The sequence below is a fragment of the Ceratotherium simum genome, chromosome 8 (genome assembly GCF_057802395.1).
Source record: "Ceratotherium simum simum isolate JZ-2026a chromosome 8, ASM5780239v1, whole genome shotgun sequence".
Lineage (NCBI taxonomy): Eukaryota > Metazoa > Chordata > Mammalia > Perissodactyla > Rhinocerotidae > Ceratotherium > Ceratotherium simum.
In genome coordinates this window covers 2,121,530-2,140,137 of record NC_141907.1, presented here as the reverse complement: position 1 = coordinate 2,140,137, position 18,608 = coordinate 2,121,530, and the positions used below count along the sequence as shown (strand labels likewise).

The 18,608-nt window shown below is 60.9% G+C and overlaps 1 protein-coding gene across 1 annotated transcript in view; it reads right to left on the bottom strand.

Annotated features, from left to right (window-relative positions):
• The window catches only part of SH3BP2 (SH3 domain binding protein 2), a 39,639-nt gene extending 26,839 nt beyond the window's left edge, over positions 1 to 12,800 (bottom strand). Inside the window, exon 1 of the mRNA XM_087434830.1 lies at positions 12,740 to 12,800. The gene's annotated coding sequence lies outside the window, so the exon portion shown is untranslated. The remainder of the gene's footprint in view (positions 1 to 12,739) is intronic.
• Between the last annotated feature and the right edge of the window lie 5,808 nt (positions 12,801 to 18,608).

Genomic DNA, 18,608 nt, shown 5'->3' with positions numbered 1-18,608 from the left:
AGTGGGTAGAGTACGGGCTTCCTCAGGGACAGGCCTGGCTCAATCCCCTCCTCCTTGTGGCCCACTCTGAGCCTCAGTTTCCTCACCTGAAGAGTGGGACTGACAACTCCTGTGTGGGGTTGTCCTGAGGACCACCTGGCATGGTTGGTAGGCAGGGTTACTCCAGGGGCACCTGGTCACTGGGGTTCTGTTGGCAACACCATCATCACGATCATGCTGGGAAGGGAGAGTATTCTCTCAAACTATCCCTGCTCGAAGCCAGGCAACGTCTTCCCATCCCACCTGTGCAGGTCTGGACCCTCCAGTACTCCAGTCTCCCTGCCCACCACTGGCCCCATTCTGAGCCGCATTCCCACAGTGTTGGGAATTCCACTCAAAGGTGACGGACGCCATTGCTCCGCGGTTCACTAGTCCTGGAGAGCCATCCTTTCTGTTTCCTTTGGCCCCACTCCTGCCTCCTTGGGAGGCAGTGCCTCGTCTGGACTCCTCATCCATACCACAGTGCCTCTGGGCTGGACCCACTACCAGCATACACAGCCCCTGCCCTTCTCCTACACAGGCCTCCACCCACGTGCAAGACCCCTCCCCCAGCTCCTAGGGGAGGCTGCCCCCACCTTCACGTCACTGGCACTGCGGCATTTTCAGTCTGTCTGTTGACTATCTGCCCCTCCCTTGACTTCAACTCCAGGGCCCAGCTACTCCGTGTGTCTGTCCCTGCAGTGTGCCCAGGATGAAGCAGGCACTGGGTTCCTCCTGCAGCAAGAACAGATCACGTCCCCACCCCAACTAGCTGGATGCCCCCTACTCTCCACATGGTCCAGTTTATGGGGCTCATTAAACCATTCATCTCACCCCAAGCACCCCCAGTTCTCCATCCCTGCAGGGCCTCTGGCTGCATGACGGATGCCCAGCACAGGGGCTCTGCGGCCCACTGAGCAGGGCTTCGGCCCCTGGGGTGGCCACAGCCAGGCATCTGACCTCTCCTAACCTCAGGGTCCTTGTTCACAAAGCAAGGCTGGCAACCATCACCAGCAGAGCAAGTGTGAGGCCTGGACCACAAACCCTTACACTCTGAGGACCCAGCCAGCCAAGCCCCAGGCAGACCAGGCTGCCCGACACTGCTGTGGACACTCCAGGCGCCAAGGGGATGTGTTTGGGAGGGAAATCTGCCAATGACCTTTGTCAGGATGCCCAGAAGGAAACAGACTGTCTCCACTAAGGTCAGATTCAAGCTGACCCCTGGCCAGAGGAGGAACCCACAGAGGGCAGGACTTCCCCAAATCCAGGCTGCCCACGCCCCCCTTCCCAGGGCCCCCTGTGCTTGCCCCTTGGGTCACGTCACCTTGGCTCCCTCTGCACTCGCTTGCTGAGTGCCCACCCTGCTGGGCCCGAGAAGGCTCCAGATGGTGGTTCTGATGCTGGGTGCCTCTGGGGCCAGACAGGGCCTGGTCCCTGCCATCAGACCCAGGCTGGCACCCTTAGGAGCAGAGGGTACCACTGACCAGACCGTCCTGGGGACATCTGTGTCACATGCACATCCCGTGGGGACAGACTCCCCACTTACTGAGGCCAAGGCAGTGGTCGTGAAGGCTAGGGCTGCTTTCCTGCCTACAGTCACCTCTTGTTACAGGAGGACCAAGCCGATGGGCCAGGCAGAGAGCGACCCCCCGAATGTCCACCCAGTGCCAATGCATTAGCTCCGTGGCCCACTCAGTCCTCAATTGCGCAAGGGTGAACACTCTCCTGCTCTCCCGATGAGGAAGTTGAGGCTGAGCAGACGGCAGCTGTGGACACCCAGCCAGCACTGCCCATGTGACCCACAGCCCGGGGCCACCCCGCCCACACCACGTAGTCCGGCATTTCCTGCCAAGCCTGGCTCTGAGGGGCATAGGAGGAGAAGGAGCCCCACGGCCTACTCTCGGGTAGGATGCTGGCTCCTCCCTGGCCAGAAAACCTGCCAGCCCAGAGGGCAGCTGGAGGGCCCTGGGCTCAGCAGAGGGGTCAGGGATCTGAGCAGAGGCTGGGGCACACAGGGGTGGGACACATCGCGTGGGGATGCAGGGAGGAGGCCGCCACAGGGCCCAGCATCAGCAGGACCGGGAGGCCGGGGGTGGGCGCGTGCCGGCCTGTCCTCATGCTTCTGTTTTAAACTTATCTCCAGAGTCCATGGGGAGCCTAGTCAGGAGACTCCCGGCCACAAGCCCCCACCCTGAGCCCTGTTCACCACTGCTGGTTCCCTCGGCCCCGGGACTCATGCTGGAACAAGCTCTGGCAAAGAAGCAGAACCCCGCCCTCAGTTTCCCCATTGGTGACTCAGGCTGTCCCAGGAGCTGCTGGGCTCAGCGCTGAGAGTACTGCTGAGGCCTGGGGCTCAGTGCTGGGGCTGTGTGGACAGAGGTCCACGCTTCAGCAGAGACTCAAATGAAGCGAAGGAGCAGGCAGATATTTGGGGAACAATGTCCCTGACAGAAAGGGGGGCCCCTATGGAGTGGCGACTAAACCCCATTGGACAGCTGAGAAAACTGAGAGCAGGAGGGGCCAGAGAATGGCATGACGTCCTCCACCTCTGGGCTGGGGTCAGGGGGGCCTCATCTCCCCTGCACACAGTTACCCAGATCCCCAGGTTCTCCTGGTATTGGGGCAGGAGGAGGCAGTCAGGGCACTGCCACCTGTGGGCAAACACCACACTCTTCGCCCCAGGGTCCGAGCTGGCCTTGCCCTCTGTCTGGGGCTCCCAATCTGCTGGGGAGGCAGCCACCTATGACTCACACCCTTGTGATAACTGTTCCACCCAGACATGGTGATACATCAGCCAGCATCCTGGGAGCAGTCTTCCACATGAAGTAGCCAAGCAAGGAGATCACATGGAAGGTGTCTTGGATAGGGAACAGCTTGTGCAAAGGGCCCGGTGTCAGGACAAGAGGAGGCATGCAGCTTCAGACAGGAGGGACAGAGGCAGGTCCATTCCAGAATGACTTGTCAGGGCCACATGCCCAGCTGAGTGTGGATGGGGTCTCAGACCTGCCCCAGGCTGAGCATCCTGGCCAGGGCACCACTAAGGCCTAAGCTCCAGTCCCAGCTTCATTTCTTTCCACTGGGGACCTTGTACAAGTCATTTCACTCCCCGAGCCTTGCCTCCTCATCCCCCAAATGGGCTTGTTGGTAATAGCACCCTGAGGACCAAAGGAGACTGCTCACAGGATCTCCGCCACAGGCACTTGGCCCAGCACAGGGTCCCAGGGCCCCTGGGGGTGGAGAGCTCCTCACTCAGCCCAGATCACAGCACTAGCGTGAGGTGACAACAGGCAAACACAGTGTGGATGCTGAGGCCATGAAGCTCGTGCTGGGGTGGGAGCAGAGGAGGCGGCCAGAGAGATCCAGCCCCACTGCTCGTAGGAGCCAAGGGTAGAGGCCAGAGGTCAGCCACAATGGGCACACTGCATGGACACCTGCTGTCTGCCAGTGCCAGGCCAGGGCAGCTGGAGAACCCACCACACTGGCAGCCACTACAGGGGCATCCCAGGGCAGGCCATCAGGGACACCGGCCGTGACCCCTGTGGCAGTCAGTGGCCTTTGTTGCGCTGCCATCTGCTCCATTACTCAGATCTTTAGTATCTTTCGTGCCATGGTGGCTTCCCTGGGACTGCAGGAAACCATAAAGTTGCAGGGCATTTTATAGCATCGAACCAGGTCAGGGACCCCTCACTGACCCAGGAACCCGGTTCACCATCTATGCAACGGGGTTCTGGCCTCCTGCCCACCCTGCCACAGGTCAGAACCTGTCAAGGCTGAGTCTGCACAACAAGGTGCCTTCCCTCCTCCGCTCAATTCAGCATTTTAGGGTTAGTCTTTCTTCAGTTTTAATCCATTTACTTTTACCCTTTATCCCTACTGTTAATATTTTTAAACTGTATTCAAACATTTCTTTTCTCTAATGTTGTTGATTAACTTTTACTCTCTGAGTTTTTTATTTTATTGCATTGTCTTTTGCTTTTGGTCACTTTTTATTCCTTAGAAAATTTTAGGTTGGCTTCAGGTCTCAGGTCTGGGCCAGGTCTTGCCCTCGCACTGGCTACCTCCTGGGGTCACCCACAGGCTGGGAGAGGGGAGCACCCAGGTGACAGGCCAGCCCCTTTGCCCAGGCTGCGGTGGGCAGGGGCCTGGGGGAGCAGGCCACAGCCATTCCCAGGTCTGGGTCTCTGGCTAGACAGAGGCAGGGACACAGAGATAGGCCCAGAAGGGAGGGAGCCAGAGAGGACACAGGAAGAGGCGCAGATAGAGGGGCAAAAGAGTGAAGGAGGGGCAGGCCACCCCCTGGGTTGGGGAACTGAGAGTGGTGTCTTCCTCCTTCGCTTGGGAACGCTGGGCTTGGGCTCTGGACTGGATGACTCATGGCCGGCTGCTGGCTCCTGTCCACACCCCTCACACGGGCCCACAGTGGGCCTAGCTGACCTGACCATTCCCAGGTGCGCTCACACTGCCCCATTGTTCGGAGGTCCAGTGAGGAGAAGAGTCTGGCGGTAGGCCTGGGTTGGCGGGAAAGGGGCCCAGCCCCCAGCCTCCCCTGTTCCTCCCAGTGCAGTCTGTGCCCAGCCCTTGACAGACACGGCAGGGGGCAGGGGACAGGAGGAGGTCTCCACCCAGCCATCCTGCTCACTGTCCCCTTTCCAAGGCCAATCGTCCTGTGAGATCCTGTACCCCACCCCCTCACTCTGAGCCCCTGTCCCAGCCACAGGAGAGAACACTCTCAAAGGCAACTGTGCTCAGCCTCGAGTTCAAGGGTCTCATCCAGTTGGTGCTCAACCACGCTGGACACCTCACACATCCTTCCCCAATAGCCTCATACTGTCCCCACCTGACAAACTCCTGCCTGGTCTTCGGCCCCAACTCATGTCACTCCAAGACATCCTTGATGCCCCATAGTCAGGCCAGGTAGTGGTGCCTTAGGAGTCCCCAGGCAGTCTAGGGGGTCCCAAAGCCCAGTGCACTGCTGAAGAAGGCCTCTGGTGGAAGCTTATCCCCACTGCTCCCCGCTGGGGACTCTAGGCTGGGCTCCTGCTCCAAGGGGTGGATGGCTGCAGTCAGGGCGCCTGGCCACCAAAGCTTCAGCCCTGTGGGAGCCCCATGGCCTGAGCTCTCCCATCTGCCCAGCCTGCTCACACCCCAGCCCTGGCACAGGAGCCTTAGAAGGCTTCACCAGACCTCCCACAGGCAAAGTGCCTGCCTGGCCCTGCCGTCTGCCCCACAGGGCCATCATGGACAGGGCAAACACTCTCATCTAACTCTTGTCCTAACTGAGGCTCCCAGAGGTAAGGTGGCTTCTGGTGGTCAGCAGAGCCAGGAACCAAGCTCCTGAGTGCCAGCCCTGAAGGCCGCCTCCTGGCTGAGGACCTGTCATGGGGCTGGGGCAGCCTGCACTGGGTTGGGGAGGGGGCACGGCTCAGTGGACACTATGGGGACACCCTCCCCCTGCCCAGGGAGACAGCCATGGGGTCACACCACTGTCAGCCAGAAGAGTCAGCAAAGAAGACCGGGGTGGGGGAGGCAGAATCAGTACTACCAGACCCCAGGGCTATCCCAGTCTCACCAGGTCTGCCTCTCCTCCAGCCCCAGTGGCCCCTCAATGGGGGTCACTGACTCCACCCTGGTCAGCTATCCCCTCCATACACCTAGCCCTCCTGCAGGTCCGACATGCTTGCTTCTGCCCAAGCCTCCTCACAGCCATTGCTGTGGGTGGGGGCGGGGGTGCTCTCCAAACCCCAGAGTAAGATTTGAAAACATAAACCAGCCCCTGTTTGAAACCTTCCCAGCCCCCTCTGCCTTCTCCCTGCCTCTCCTTCAAAGCCTCCATGCCAGCACACTGCTGGACCCCTCCGCCTGGCCCTCCTGCCCACTTCCTGCTCCCAGCCAAAGGAGGCCCCACCTTGGGTGCCCCACATGGCACCTCCTGCACCATTCTTGGGTGCTACCCACTGAAAGGGCCAGGACTGTGTCTGCTGCCTCACCCAGGGCTGCACCCTTCCCCACGGCCAGCCCCAGGCCCAGCACCTAGGAGGGCCCGGTGCAGGTCTGTAGTGGGTGGGTGAATCAACATGGAGGCTACTGGCCTGGGCCTGGAGTGGGGCCATCTCCTCCTGCCCCAAAACCTGCCCCATGTCCTTCCCAAGACCCAGCCCTGGAACAGCTGCCCCCTCAGTGCCTGGCTGGCAGGAACCTTGGGCTTGGGGCAGGGCCTCCTAGATCCTCCCAGGGGGAGAGAGACTCTTTCTCAACCCTCTTCCTTCCCCAGCGACTTCCTGCCCCCAGAGTGGGCACAGCCACCACCAACCACAGCACTTCACCCTCCTGGTCACATTCTCAAGACAATGGGAAGACTGATCTCATAGAGACCCTGCCCCAAGCAGCAAACCTTCCGAGGCCAGGCGCCCAGGACCCCAGGATGGGCTGGGGAACTCAGAGATGGGCTCTATCCCTTACTCCATTTTATAGCAAGTGCACACCAGGGCCACTGGAGCTGAGGTCTAGATGGACAGGAACCCAGGGCCTGCCCCCAGCCTGGGGCTCTCCCTGTACCCCTCCCCCAGGACAGGGACGGCTCCCCTGACAGTAGGACAGAAGCTCCTCTGGCAGCTGCAGGCCAGGATCTGGAACCAAACTGGGCCGGGTCTCAGTGAGGCCCCAAAAGGAAGTTATTCCAGAGAGACAGGGCAGGGGAGGCTGCTGGCAAGGAGCTGGCACTGGGGGTCCCAGCCCTGGCACATGCCAGGTAGCAAACTGTTGAGGTGAGGTCCCCTGGAGCAGTGTATCCTTCCCCCTGGGTGGGATTTGAGAGAGACTAGGAGGCAGAGGGGGAGGAGGACTTTGTGGTGGAGGAAGGGTGGCCAGTGTTGGACAGCACGGACTAGGTCCTGAGATAAGGTGGGGTGCAGGGTGGTGGGTGGTGATAGCCCCTGTTGGAGGCTGAGGCTCTACCCCAAGCACCATTGGCTCTGACAAGAGCTGGGTGGGTCAGCACAGAGGGCTTGGTGGCCTGACGCTGACTGTGGGGGCTCTGAGGCCCTCTGCTGCGTCCAGCTCACGGCCGAGTCACCAGCATTCATCCTGCCCAGCACTGTGCAGCCATCCTGCATTCCTAGAGGTTTCAGGCCAGATGGTGATGGCGATGAGAAGCCACCTCCTGTCTTGTGCTAAGGGGCAGGGGATGCGGCCACTCCACCCTCTGCTCACCGTGGTCAAACCCACCCGGCTGACCAGCCTGCCAGGCCCCGGCCCCCAGCACTGCATCTGCCCAGCCATCAGGGGATGCAGGGAGGCAGTGCCAGCCGCTCGCCCCTCCAGAAAGAGTCTTCCCTTTCTGGCCTCAAATAGGAGGAGAGGAAGCAGCTGGGATTAGGGAGGGACATGCTTCAGGAGACAAGGTGATGCTGAGTTTCTTGGCATGCCTCCCTCCAGCTCCTGTCCACTCAGGGCTCCCAGGCCCGCTTTTCTGGATCCTTCCCCTACTCTCCTACTGCTTGCAGATCCGACCTTGCCAGGCCTTGCCTTGGGGACTGGCTCCCTGGGACCTAAAGACCGGTTCCCCGCTGTGGCCAGCGGCTCAGGGGAGCCCAGGCTGACCCCAACCTTGACCCCAACACACGTCTCTAGGAAGGAACAGCCACAGAGAAAGGAACTGCTTCCATTTAGGGTGGGGCGCCACAGACACCTCACCTTAGTCCCCCTGTCTGACCCTTGAGGGCTGCGGCAGCTGGAGGCCACAGCAGGCCGGCCAGGACAGAGTGGGGAGGTGGGGGTGGGGTAGCGGATAAGGGGGATGGAAACCTGTGAGAGTCTGGACCATGATGGAAACCTGGAGAGTTTCGAGCAAGGCCACAGCACAACAACAACTCACTATTATCTGATTGGAAACTCCACCAACCTGGGCAGCGGAGGCCTTCCAGGATGACAGAGCGCATTTGACTCCGATGCTGAGCACAGAGTTAAACACAGGCAGGGAGCAACGACTACAAAGAGCGCCTGGCCCAGCCGCGGCCCTGCCAGCAGCCTGTAGAGTTCCGCCTGGTGCCACCCGCCTGCTGGAGCTTCAGGTCTGCAGGAGCTTCTGGGAGGCTCACAGTGGGACTGCCCACTGCAGGAGCCCACACTCGCCCTCACGGCACTGCTGAGCACGGGCGCTCAGATGGCCCTGTCCTTCATGAGTTCCCAGTAGGTCATGCAGGGGGAGGCAGACAGATAAACATGGTGACCAGGGAACAGGCTGAAGGCTTGGAGGAGGCATCCAGCTTGGGGGGTGGGGGAGGATCCTGAGCACCAAGCAGGACAGACATTTAGGCCTTTTATTAAACTGCTTCTGAGGGAGAGAGTGGCAGGGTGGGCCAGACAGGCTGAGCAGCTACCTGTGGGCGTCTGCCAGCAGGTCTTGCACTGCAGCCTGCAGGCCTGTCCTCTCCTGGGGCCCAGGCCTTGCCCAGGGCCTGGTACACAGGGCACCTGGCATGTATGAGAGGAGCAGAGGGCTGGGGGCAGCAGCTTTCTGAAGGTGGTGTACCACTGCCCCAGAGGCAGGGGCTGGAGTGGGGTGGCAAAGGCCCAGGCCCCAGGCCAGGGCCCCAAGTGGACTGTGCGTGCTGCCCCTGGCTCCCAAGGCTGTGCGGCCTAGTCAAGGCCCACCCCGGCATTCCAGGCCCCAGGCTGACCCCTGACCTCTCCCCACCTTGCTGGGGGCAGCCAGCAGTGAGGGCTAGGGGCTTGGCTGGCTCCTACCCCTGGCTCAGGGCAGTGGGCAGGATCCCGGGCAGCCCAGGGTTGTGAGGACACATGTCCCTCTAATGCCATGGAACAGGGTTGCTGGATTCCAAAATCCTCTCAGGCAAAGCTGGAGGAAATGCCCAAAATGGAGCCACAGGGTCTGTCCAAGGTCACGGACAGGGAGGCCCCAACCTGGGTCTGGGGCTGCAGCCTTGATGGGGCTCCTCACGGGGCTCAAGACGCCCACAGTGAGGGCTCCTCGGCCGCATCTCGTTTAATTTTCCCGAGGATACCATGAGTTAGAACTGTTTTTACCCTACTTCACACAGAGGGAGCTGAAGCCCAGAGAGTCACTCAGACATGAAGGGGATACAAGCTGCTGCTGCACTGGGAATGCGGCCCCTCTGCTTCCTGGGAGAAGCTCCGAGAAGCCTGCTGGGGCTGGCTCAGACCTTGTCTGTGGGGGAGCCCACCCCATCACAGCATGCATGCTGTCCCCTTGGGGCTGTCACCCATCAGCCTGGAAGACCCTGGGGTGGGGACCTCACCTCCCTTTGCAGGCATGAGTAGGCAGGGACACCACACCCCACCCAGCAGCCTGGAACGGGCGTCCCTGGCAGTGGACAGCCCCCACCCTGGGCTCAGTGAGCACACAATAAACATGATTCACAAGAAAGCAGAGGTCACTTCTCGGAATCAGACCGTGGCCGCAGGGGAGGGGATGTGGACACCAGGAGGGTGCCCTGCCAACTCCTCCAGCCACGACCTCCCCAGGCCACCGCCTCGGGCGACCGAGCCCACATCCTTCCGGGAGGCCAGCTGGCAAGGAGCGCTGGAACCTGCCGTAGCCAGCCCAGGTGGGCCAAGGGTCAGTCACCTCTGGACCTTGGGGTCCAGAGGCGCCAGTCCTGCCAGCAGGTTCCAGAATGGTCTGTGACCTGGGGCGGGGGCGGGCAGGGGCTGACCACTCAGGTGGCCTCAGAGCTGGAACCTCAGAAGTTCTGGTGCCTGGGGAGAAGGGAGGAGGTCAGGGGGACCTTGCCTCCCCTCCTGGGAGCCCATGCTGCCTCAAGCACCATGAAGCCCCCACCCGACAGAGCCCAACCTGAGCTTGCACTTCGCTCCTACAGCCCTTGGAGTTCAGGTGCAGCTCAGGAGCCTGGCCCCTGAGCCCAAATTCACCAGCGTGGCCCAAAGGGTCAGGAAGTGTAATTCACTGAGGAGGCTCAGGTCTCCTGGCCCGTGGCTGAGAGACAGCTCCATTCCTCTTGGCACCGTCCTGTCTGCCCTCCTGTGCACAGGACAAGGGGTGGTGAAGAGGGTGACCAGGCCGCGCTGCTGGGCCTGCCTGCCCGAGGCTACAAAGAGCCCGGAATGCTCCCCCCCACCTCTGGGACTTAGGCGGCCCACACATGCAACTGTCCCCAGCCCTTGGATGCCTGGTCAGGGCCACTGGAGAGACCCAGAGGCCTTCTAGAGAGAGGCCACCTCCCCAGGAAGGAGGATTTCAGCATCCTGAGGGCCCCCTCTCCCTGCCTCCCAGGCCCCTCCGCACTTTCGTCCACGGCCCCATCGATACCCTCACCTCATCCAGTGCATACCAGGCCACTCTGGTCAAACGGGTCTGCCACCTTCCCCACTGCCAGGCTTTGGCTCAGTCTGTCCCTACCTTCATGGCCATCTGCCACGGCTCAAAGAGTCCTCCTCCTGATCGCAAACCTTGCATTCACTGGCCACCTGTAGCCCACCTCCCTCGGCCAGGCTGCCTAGTGCTGGCCATGCTACATGGAGATATTAAAGAAACATATATGTGTGTGCTTGGGGTTTACTAAGGCCACCTAACAGCCAGCCAGTGAGGGGAGGGCAGGGCCTGCCACAGTCACCAACAGAGCTTCAAGGACAGAAGCCAGGAGGACTCAGGTGGCTCCTCCACCCCGGCTGCTCCTGACAGACTCAGGCTTTGCCATGAGACCCAAGCGGGCAGGCACCTGGGAGCCTGTCCTTTGCCCCAAGCCTCTCCAGGCCTGGTTCCACCCCTACCCACAAGCAGCAGTGGCCCAGCTGTCCCTGTTGTCCAGCACTGAGGGCTGGGGAAAGCACCTCCAGTGGCTCACAGGCACTGAACACAACCACATGCCACTAGCAGCCCCTTGGACATTTACAACCAAGGAGTTGTAGAGGTAGAAAGTGGTTCACTACCCCCAATTTACAGATGAGGCAACCGAGGCTCCTGGCCAAGATCACACAGCTGTTAAATGGTGGCAGCTGGATTCAAACCCAGGATCCAGCCCCTCTGTGGCCAAGGCTGGGCCACTCTGTCTCTCTGTGCTCCCTCAGGATTACCATCTGTAGGCCTGCATGCATGCATGCATGCGTGCATCCATGTTGGGGGAGGGATGGGGGGCTAACCCAGCACCTCCCTTTCCTCTGTCCACGTGAACAGGAAGGGCCAAGGTAGGTTTGGAGCCCGCTCACCCTCCTTCTATCTCTCCTAGGCTGGTCTCCTTGGTGGGTTCCTCCCTGACTCTGTAGGTCTGAAGGACTCCTCGAAAAGGCCAGGCCCACTGTCAGCATCCCTCTTTCCAGATGGCTGACAGAGACTGGACTGGGCCATCTACCTGTCTGTCCTTCTGCCTGCCACCTTTGGCCAGGGTGTGCCCTAACATTGGGCACAGAGCCAAGAAATGGAAGAGGGAGCAGGGGAAGGGAGTTTGAAAGAGTTCTCACCCCTTGAAGCCCCCATCCTGGCCTCTTGCCCCACCTGGAGTGGAGCCCTGGCTCCCAGGGGGGCCCCCTTCGTAGGTGTCCAGGGTAAAGGACACAGTAGGGGGAGAGCCAGGAGGTGATAGAGCCCAGCCTCTCCTCTGATCTTGCAGAGCCTGGGCTAGAGAGGGCAGGGGGCTGACCCAGGGTCACACTGAGTCAGGGCCAGGTTGGACTTGAACCTGGAATCCTGCTCCCACTCTAGGGCTTGCATGCCCCCTTGGACCTCAGACTGTTGTGAAAAAATTCTACAGGTTTCATCATCACCATCGCGGCATGTAACATTTCCTGAGCCCCCTTTGTGCTGGGGCCTGGTTACATGCCTCATCAACCAGATCACATGTGGGTCGTCCACACAGCTATCCCACATGGAGCCCTCGTGCCAGGCCAGGTCCACTTCTGAATGGCACTTTACTCAGCATGGCCATCAGATCAGCAGGCATGGACATCACCAGCGCTGATGGATGGGCAAACTGAGGCACAAAAAGAGGATGTGAGGCACTCAGGGTCACGTAGGGTGGCAGAGGGAGCGGGCTCCAGGCTGGCACACTGCAGCAAGGCTCAGGCCCTCTCAACACGCCAGAGGCAGACTGTCAGCACCACTTCACCAGAGGAAGCTAAGGCCCAGAGTAGCAGGAAAGTGCTGGGCTGCTGGGAGGGGCCGGGACCACATGTGGAATGAGCTATCCCCAACCCCCACCTCTCCCATCCACTTTGCGTCCTCTCTGACACTCACTGTTCCCCGAATAAGAGCCGCAGACTCCCCAGAGCCACGGGGCTATCAGTCACTCACACTTCAGTGTGAGTCAGCTCCAATGGGTGGCTTTTCTCCCACCTTCGTTGAGCGGGCTGAGAGAAGGAAAGTTTAGATTACCGGCAGGAGGTGGTAGCTAATTTCCCTCCTGAGCCTTCGGAGGCCCGGCCGGGTGAGTCGTGTAATTGGGGCCTGCGGCAGCCTGCGAGCCCGAGGGGCCTGGGGAAGCCGGGGCCAGAGGGACGAGAGGGACGCGGGAGAGACACGACGCCACCGCCTCCCCATCCCTAGGCCTCCTGGGTGCATCCCTGAACCCGCACGCTTCCTCAGGCAGTGGTGCCACCAGGCCCCCCGCGCGCCGCAGCTGAGTGCCCCGCGCCCGCCCTACGACGAGGACCCTGGCCCCGGAGAACCCGGCCAGCCTCGGGGAAGCGATCGCGCCCTGCCCGTCCGCGCCCCGCCGCCGTGCCTTACCCGCCGCGGCTCTGCTCCCGGCCGGCGGGCCCTGTGTCCCGGCGGCCAGGAGCTCGGCCCGCCGGGCCCGCCCCGCCCCTCCCTCCGGCCCCGCTCCCCCGCCCGCTTGTGCCCAGCACCCTCTCCCCCGGCCCCGGGCCCCGCCCCCGTCCTCCAGGCCCAGCCCCTTCCTGTCTGGCCCCTCCCCCGCGGGCCCAGCACCGCCTCCCCTGGCTCTCGACACCGTCTCCAAGTCCCCGGGCCCGCCTCCTCTAGACCCCAGTTCCCACCGGCTCCTCTGTCCTGCCGCAGGGCGTGGGCGCAGCTCGCAGGCCTCCGGGGTACAAAGTTGGGCGCGGGGCGGGGCCGGAGCCTCAGGATGCGGGGAGCTCCCACCCTTCCCCACCCCGGGTCCCGGGGAGGAGAAGGCGGGTGTCACCGTCTGCGCAGGGCACACAGTAGGTGCTCAGTAAATGCAGGTGAGTGATCGAACGAGCAGCATGTCTGTTCCTTGTCCGTGTCCCGCCCCGTGACAACCCGTGGCCCCAATGGAGAAGGCGCTGCCCCCGCAACCACATGATCCTATGGGAGATCAAGATTTGGCCACCCTGAAATCTCTCTCTTTACCTTGGTTGTTTTCTCTGAGGACGTTTGACCTCCAACCCCAGCCCTGCTTCCGGAGTCTAACTCGGGTCAAGAGATGCGGGGCAAGGGCACAGGATGAACCCCTCCCAGCAGCAGAGGGCTTGCTGGGAACCGGACCTCTGGAACCTTGCCTTTCTTTCAAAAGAGCCTCCAGGGCACTTTTCAGCCACTTCCAAATCCCGGTACAGCCCTTGGACCAGGTCTCAACTCCCATGGCGGGGGGTCTGGCTCCAACACTGCGAGGCCCAGAAAACAGAATGCTTTTTAGTTTGCCTCCTGGGAGGCTTCCAACCAACAAGGCTCCTCCCTACAGCCATGGGGAGTGGAGACACGAATCCAGCTAGATAACCCTGTTTAAGGGGGAGGGGCCTAAGGGGCAAGGGGGCTTGGCAGGTCTCCTAGGAGAAGGGGCTTTCTGGGAGGAAAGGGCTTCTTGGGAGAAACCCTAAGGGCCAGGTAGACGATGTGAGGAGTGGAGTTAGAGTGAAGATAGGGATAGGGAGCAAGGCCTGCAAGCTTGTTGATGAGTGGACCCTTCCAGGGAAGGGGTCCACTGCTTATGAGGTGGAGGAGGGGAGGCTCATCCCCATGAGCAGTGCGGTCTGGACCTCCAGTCCCAGAGCCTAGGAAGCTGTGAGCAGGGGAAGGGCGGGATCTGGCCAGTGGCCCAGAGGGGTGGGGGAGGACAGAAGGCTAGCCCAGCAGAGGCTAACCTTGTCCAGGTGAGAGGCCAAGGTTTGCCCCTCTGTGCTGCACTGGACATGAGGGGCCAGAGTCCAGCAGAGCAGCAATGGCTGGACTGGCTGCTGTGAACCAGGCAGGGGCATCCAGGGGCTGGTTTGTGTTATGCTGAGGCCAAGGTTCCTGAGGGCCTCAAGGAGCCATAGCCAGGCCAGGGCGGTACCCAGAGTTGCAGCTTGATAGAGCTTGGGCCACATCACTGTCCATCTGCCCGGAGCTGCCCAGCAACAGGTCCCAGGCCCCAGAAAGGGGAGACCTGGCTGCAAAACACACATCCCAGCTGGCGAGACACAGTCGGGGTCAGAGTAGTTAACCAGGGGTGGGGGAAAGCAGGAGAGGCTAGAAAACCAAGTGGCCAGGCCCTGAGTCCAGGCATGGGGGAAAGGCCCATGCCCACTGGGAAGAGACCAGGATCAAGGCAGGACCACTGGAGCAGAAGGGGCAAACCCAGGGGACAGGTGGCCGGAGGTGGGCGAGGCTATGGGAGAGTCTTCAGACAACAGGGCCTCAGTTTCCCCAACTGTAAAACAACAGGGGCCCATATACTGGAGAGATGGGAGGAGAAATTTGGGGGAGAATGGGAGCAAGCAGAGGGCCCAGTACCCCAGCCCTTCATCCCCCAGGGTTGACAGATACTTGCCCCATCTAACCAAGGCCACCCCTCACCCTGCCCCACCCACAGCCCAGGATGTGGGCTTGGACCCCAGAGATCCTGAAATCCTGCCACTCCCAGCCCACAGAAGCTGAAAGTGAAAGTGGCTGGGCTCAGCCACCATTAGCACCCCATATGGTCACCCCACTCGTAGAACAGGGCTGCACGTGGAAGAGGCTCAGTGCTGCTCAAGTGGGCCAGAGCTCCTGACGTAGTGCTCACTACCTTGGAGCTGGACACAGGAGTTCCCTGATGTCTGCTTCAGCAGACCAAATACAGACCCCGAGATGATGCAGGGAAATCCCACCCTTATGGCTCATGGGAGGGAGCAGATGGACACATGAGCAGACACCATCATGTCACTGTGAATGACCTCTTCCTTGAGTGGGTGGCCAGGGAGAGGGACAGAGACTGGGAATGGAGTGGACCAAAGCCAGACCTCTGTGCCTCCAGCCGAAGCATGACTGCAGAGCAGGGTGGGCAGGGGCTGGCTTCAGATGCCACGCTCTGCGGTGACAGACAGCAGACCAGGACCGAGAGGCCTCATCATCAGGGTTACTGCAGACAGTTTGGACAGATCAGAGAATTATCATCCAGGCATGCAAATCCACCTCTGTGTGCAGGGCATCTCAGCCAAATGGGGCACAGCGTGCAGCCTCTGCCGTGGAGAGAATCTGACCACTCACGTTGCTCCTGTCCTTCCTCACCAGTCCAACCCCAGGGCCTGTGGGGGGAGGGGACCCTGGTTGGGACCTCAGGGCAGCTCGGAGCAGCCTGTTGAGCCAGGACTTGCTGGAGGCAGAAGCCAGAGGAGCCGGGCACCCAGTGGTTCCCACAGGAGCTGGCAGGACAGGTGTGGGTGAGAGGGAGGGTCTCGCCTGCTGGGGAGGGTGTGCAGGCAGGCCCAGTGCTGAGGGTGAGCAGAGGTGAGGCAAGGACTTCTGGTTGGCCAGCGGAGAGGAGTGATCCGGCCTCCCCCGAGCGTGATTGTGTTGAAGGCCTGCACCACACTCACGGGTTGTTGGCCAAAGAGCAGGGCGGGTCCCCCTGCCACACTCATCACTAGGATTTCCTGGTCGCGGAACCACACCATCTGTCAGTTGCCATGCTTACAACTAGAAGTACTTACAACTAGGATATACAGCTATGCGCTGGGGCTTTGGGGAGAAAAAAAAAAAGAGGAAGATTGGCAACAGATGTTAGCTCAGGGCGAATCCTTCCCTGCAAAAAAAAAAAGTCTCAGGGCTTTAAGCGGCCCTGCGTGAATCTTGACCATGCCCAAAGTCACATCGCCAGCACCTATGTCTGCACTGACCACCAGGCTCACAATCCATGGCCCCCCTGCCGTCTCTCCCTGGGTGTCTCTAAACATCACAGGTTTAACGCATCCGAAAGCCAGCACCTCATTTCTCCAGCCTTCCCCGTCTCAGGCTGGCAATCTCAGAGCCCATCTTGATGCCTCTCCTCCTCTCACTCCATGCCTTGTCTGTCTGGGAGTCCTAGTGGCTCTGTCACCAGGAATCCTGCCCCTTCTTGGCCCCTCCCCACCCCATCCTCTCTCATCTGGTCTCCTGCTCCTGTCCTTGCCTGGCGGTGTCCATGGTCACACCAGAGGGATCCCGTCACAATGCCAGTCAGATCATGTCACTTCTCCACTCTGGAACCTCCCAGAGCAGATGCCCAAGTCCTCACCGTGGTCATGCGTCTATGCGATCCTGCTGTTCCCTCTCTGAGCTCCTCTCTCCCTGGTTCCCGCTTTGTGTTCACTGTGCTGGCCTCCTTGCTGCTCCTCCAACACACCAGGCACATTCCCACCTCAGGGCCTTTGCACTTGTTGTTCCCTCCTCCTAGATCACTCTTCCCCCAGATTTCTGTGTGGCTCACCTCCTCACTTCCCTTGGTCTCTGCTTCAGTATCACTTCATTAGACAGTTCTCTCCTGACTTCTCTTTTTAAAGCTTTCCACCATCCTCATGTTCCCTCCTCCCCCTGTCCTCCTCTGAACCCCTATATATACATTTTTTGTTAGGGTCAGGTACCCTCTGGAATGTCATCTCACAAGGCCAGGACTCACATGCCTGAGTCCCTGTTGCTTCCCCAGGGCCTCACTGCCTTCCTGGCACAGAGTAAATGCTCAATAAATGGTTGGTGAACAAATAGACAGAGGCCTCGAGGGGCGGCCCCAGGGAAAGGGCAGGTTTAGGCAGAGTAGCCCGTCTGGGTCCCTGTGTCCAGAGGACCCTGGAAGCATCAACCTTCTCACCCCTTCCAACCCCAGGAGTGGCCCTGTGGTGATACCAAGCACCCCCTCACCAGGCTGGCTGTGGGGAGAGGGGAAGGGGGCTCAGAACGCCTTGGCAGGCCTGTTCCTGGGCAGGACCAAGGCCACGGCCTACACCACTGTACCCTCTGGCAGCCTGCTTGCTCAGTTGGGGACCCCATCCCCTAGCCCCCTCCACGAGGAGGCCATTTGGAGCTGCCCTGGCCAGGGCCTCTGGCCACACAGCCCTGCAGGTGAGAGAGGGGGAGTGAGGTTGTGCAGGGCGCTGACTGCTGTGCTCTGGGGGAGCGGGGAAAGGAGGGCTGGGCCTCACACACAGGCAGCAGGCAGCTGCGGTGGCTCCAAGGACGGGGCCCAGGGTGTGTGTGCTCTGGCAGGGAGGACAGGCTGGGCAGGAATCCCGGCCATTCCCGAATCCCACGCCCGGCCTCGAGTGCTCTCTCCTGCTGCCTTGCCCTGAGTGGGTGGTGGGGGTGTTTTTTCCTTTGCTGGAACCAAGGGGAGAGCAGCAGAGTGGGAGCTGGGGCCAGAGGGTGGCAGTGGAGGATGGCTCTCAGGACACCTGTATACTGGGCTAGAGATGGGGAGTCGTCCAGACTCCAAGCCAGAGCGCCTGCATCTGGTTTCCCCTCTGCCACCCAACCCTCTTACATCCTTCCTGGGAGAGCCAGCTCAGTATCACTGCCCCAGGAGGCCGCCGGGTCCCCCAACACTCCTGCCCTGACACCCACCTTCGTCCCAGCCTCACCCACCACACTGCACAGAACTTGCCGGACTTCCTCACCACCCTTCCCTGCAGGCTGGGGCTCCTGAGGGCAGGACCCTGTACACGAGCTCTGGGTCCCAGTATTGTCCAGCAGAGGGCTCTGCTCAGAGGCTGCCCTCAGTGGGTGGCCCCAGTCTGTGGGCTTCTGGCTGGGTTGCTCACTGTGAGTGCCTGGAGGCCAGGGCCTGTGTCTGGCTTGCCCCGCTGCCCTTTGTGCCTGGTACAGGCCTGGCTTGAGTGTGTGGGTCAGTGCCTGCTCCCTTCTCAGCCAGCCAGAGAGAGGGTATAGGTTGACTAAGTCAGAGGAGGCTTTCTGGGGACGGTGGGACCGAGCTGGCTCTGATGACCTGGGAGGGCTCTCCTCGCAGGGGCATAGCCTGTGCACAGCCCTGGAGGGCAGAAGGAAAATGGGGTCCTGGGGCTGTGAGGCCAACTCAAGGGCCAGCCAGTGCTCCCCCGCCCGGCCACTTCCCCCTCCCCAAATGGGCTGCACCCTGACTGCCGGCCGCCATCAGCACCTCCAAGCCGGGGTCAGCTGCTGCCTTCGCCCTCTGAGTGGTTTGTTTGGGCAAATTTTCTACATAGAGTAACAGGGTCAGGCAGGCCCCACTAGAAAGTTCTATTTTAAAACACCAACCCCGTGGGTGGAGGACACAGGGCCCACGCACACACTCGTGTTTCTATTTTTACATCCAAACATGCCTGCTCTCAGCCCCCGGAGCCTGATTTGGAACTTGAAAGCAGCCCGTTCTATTCTGGGTCCCACTTCCGGCCTGTGGTGCGAAGGAGGTGGGCGTTTGTACACA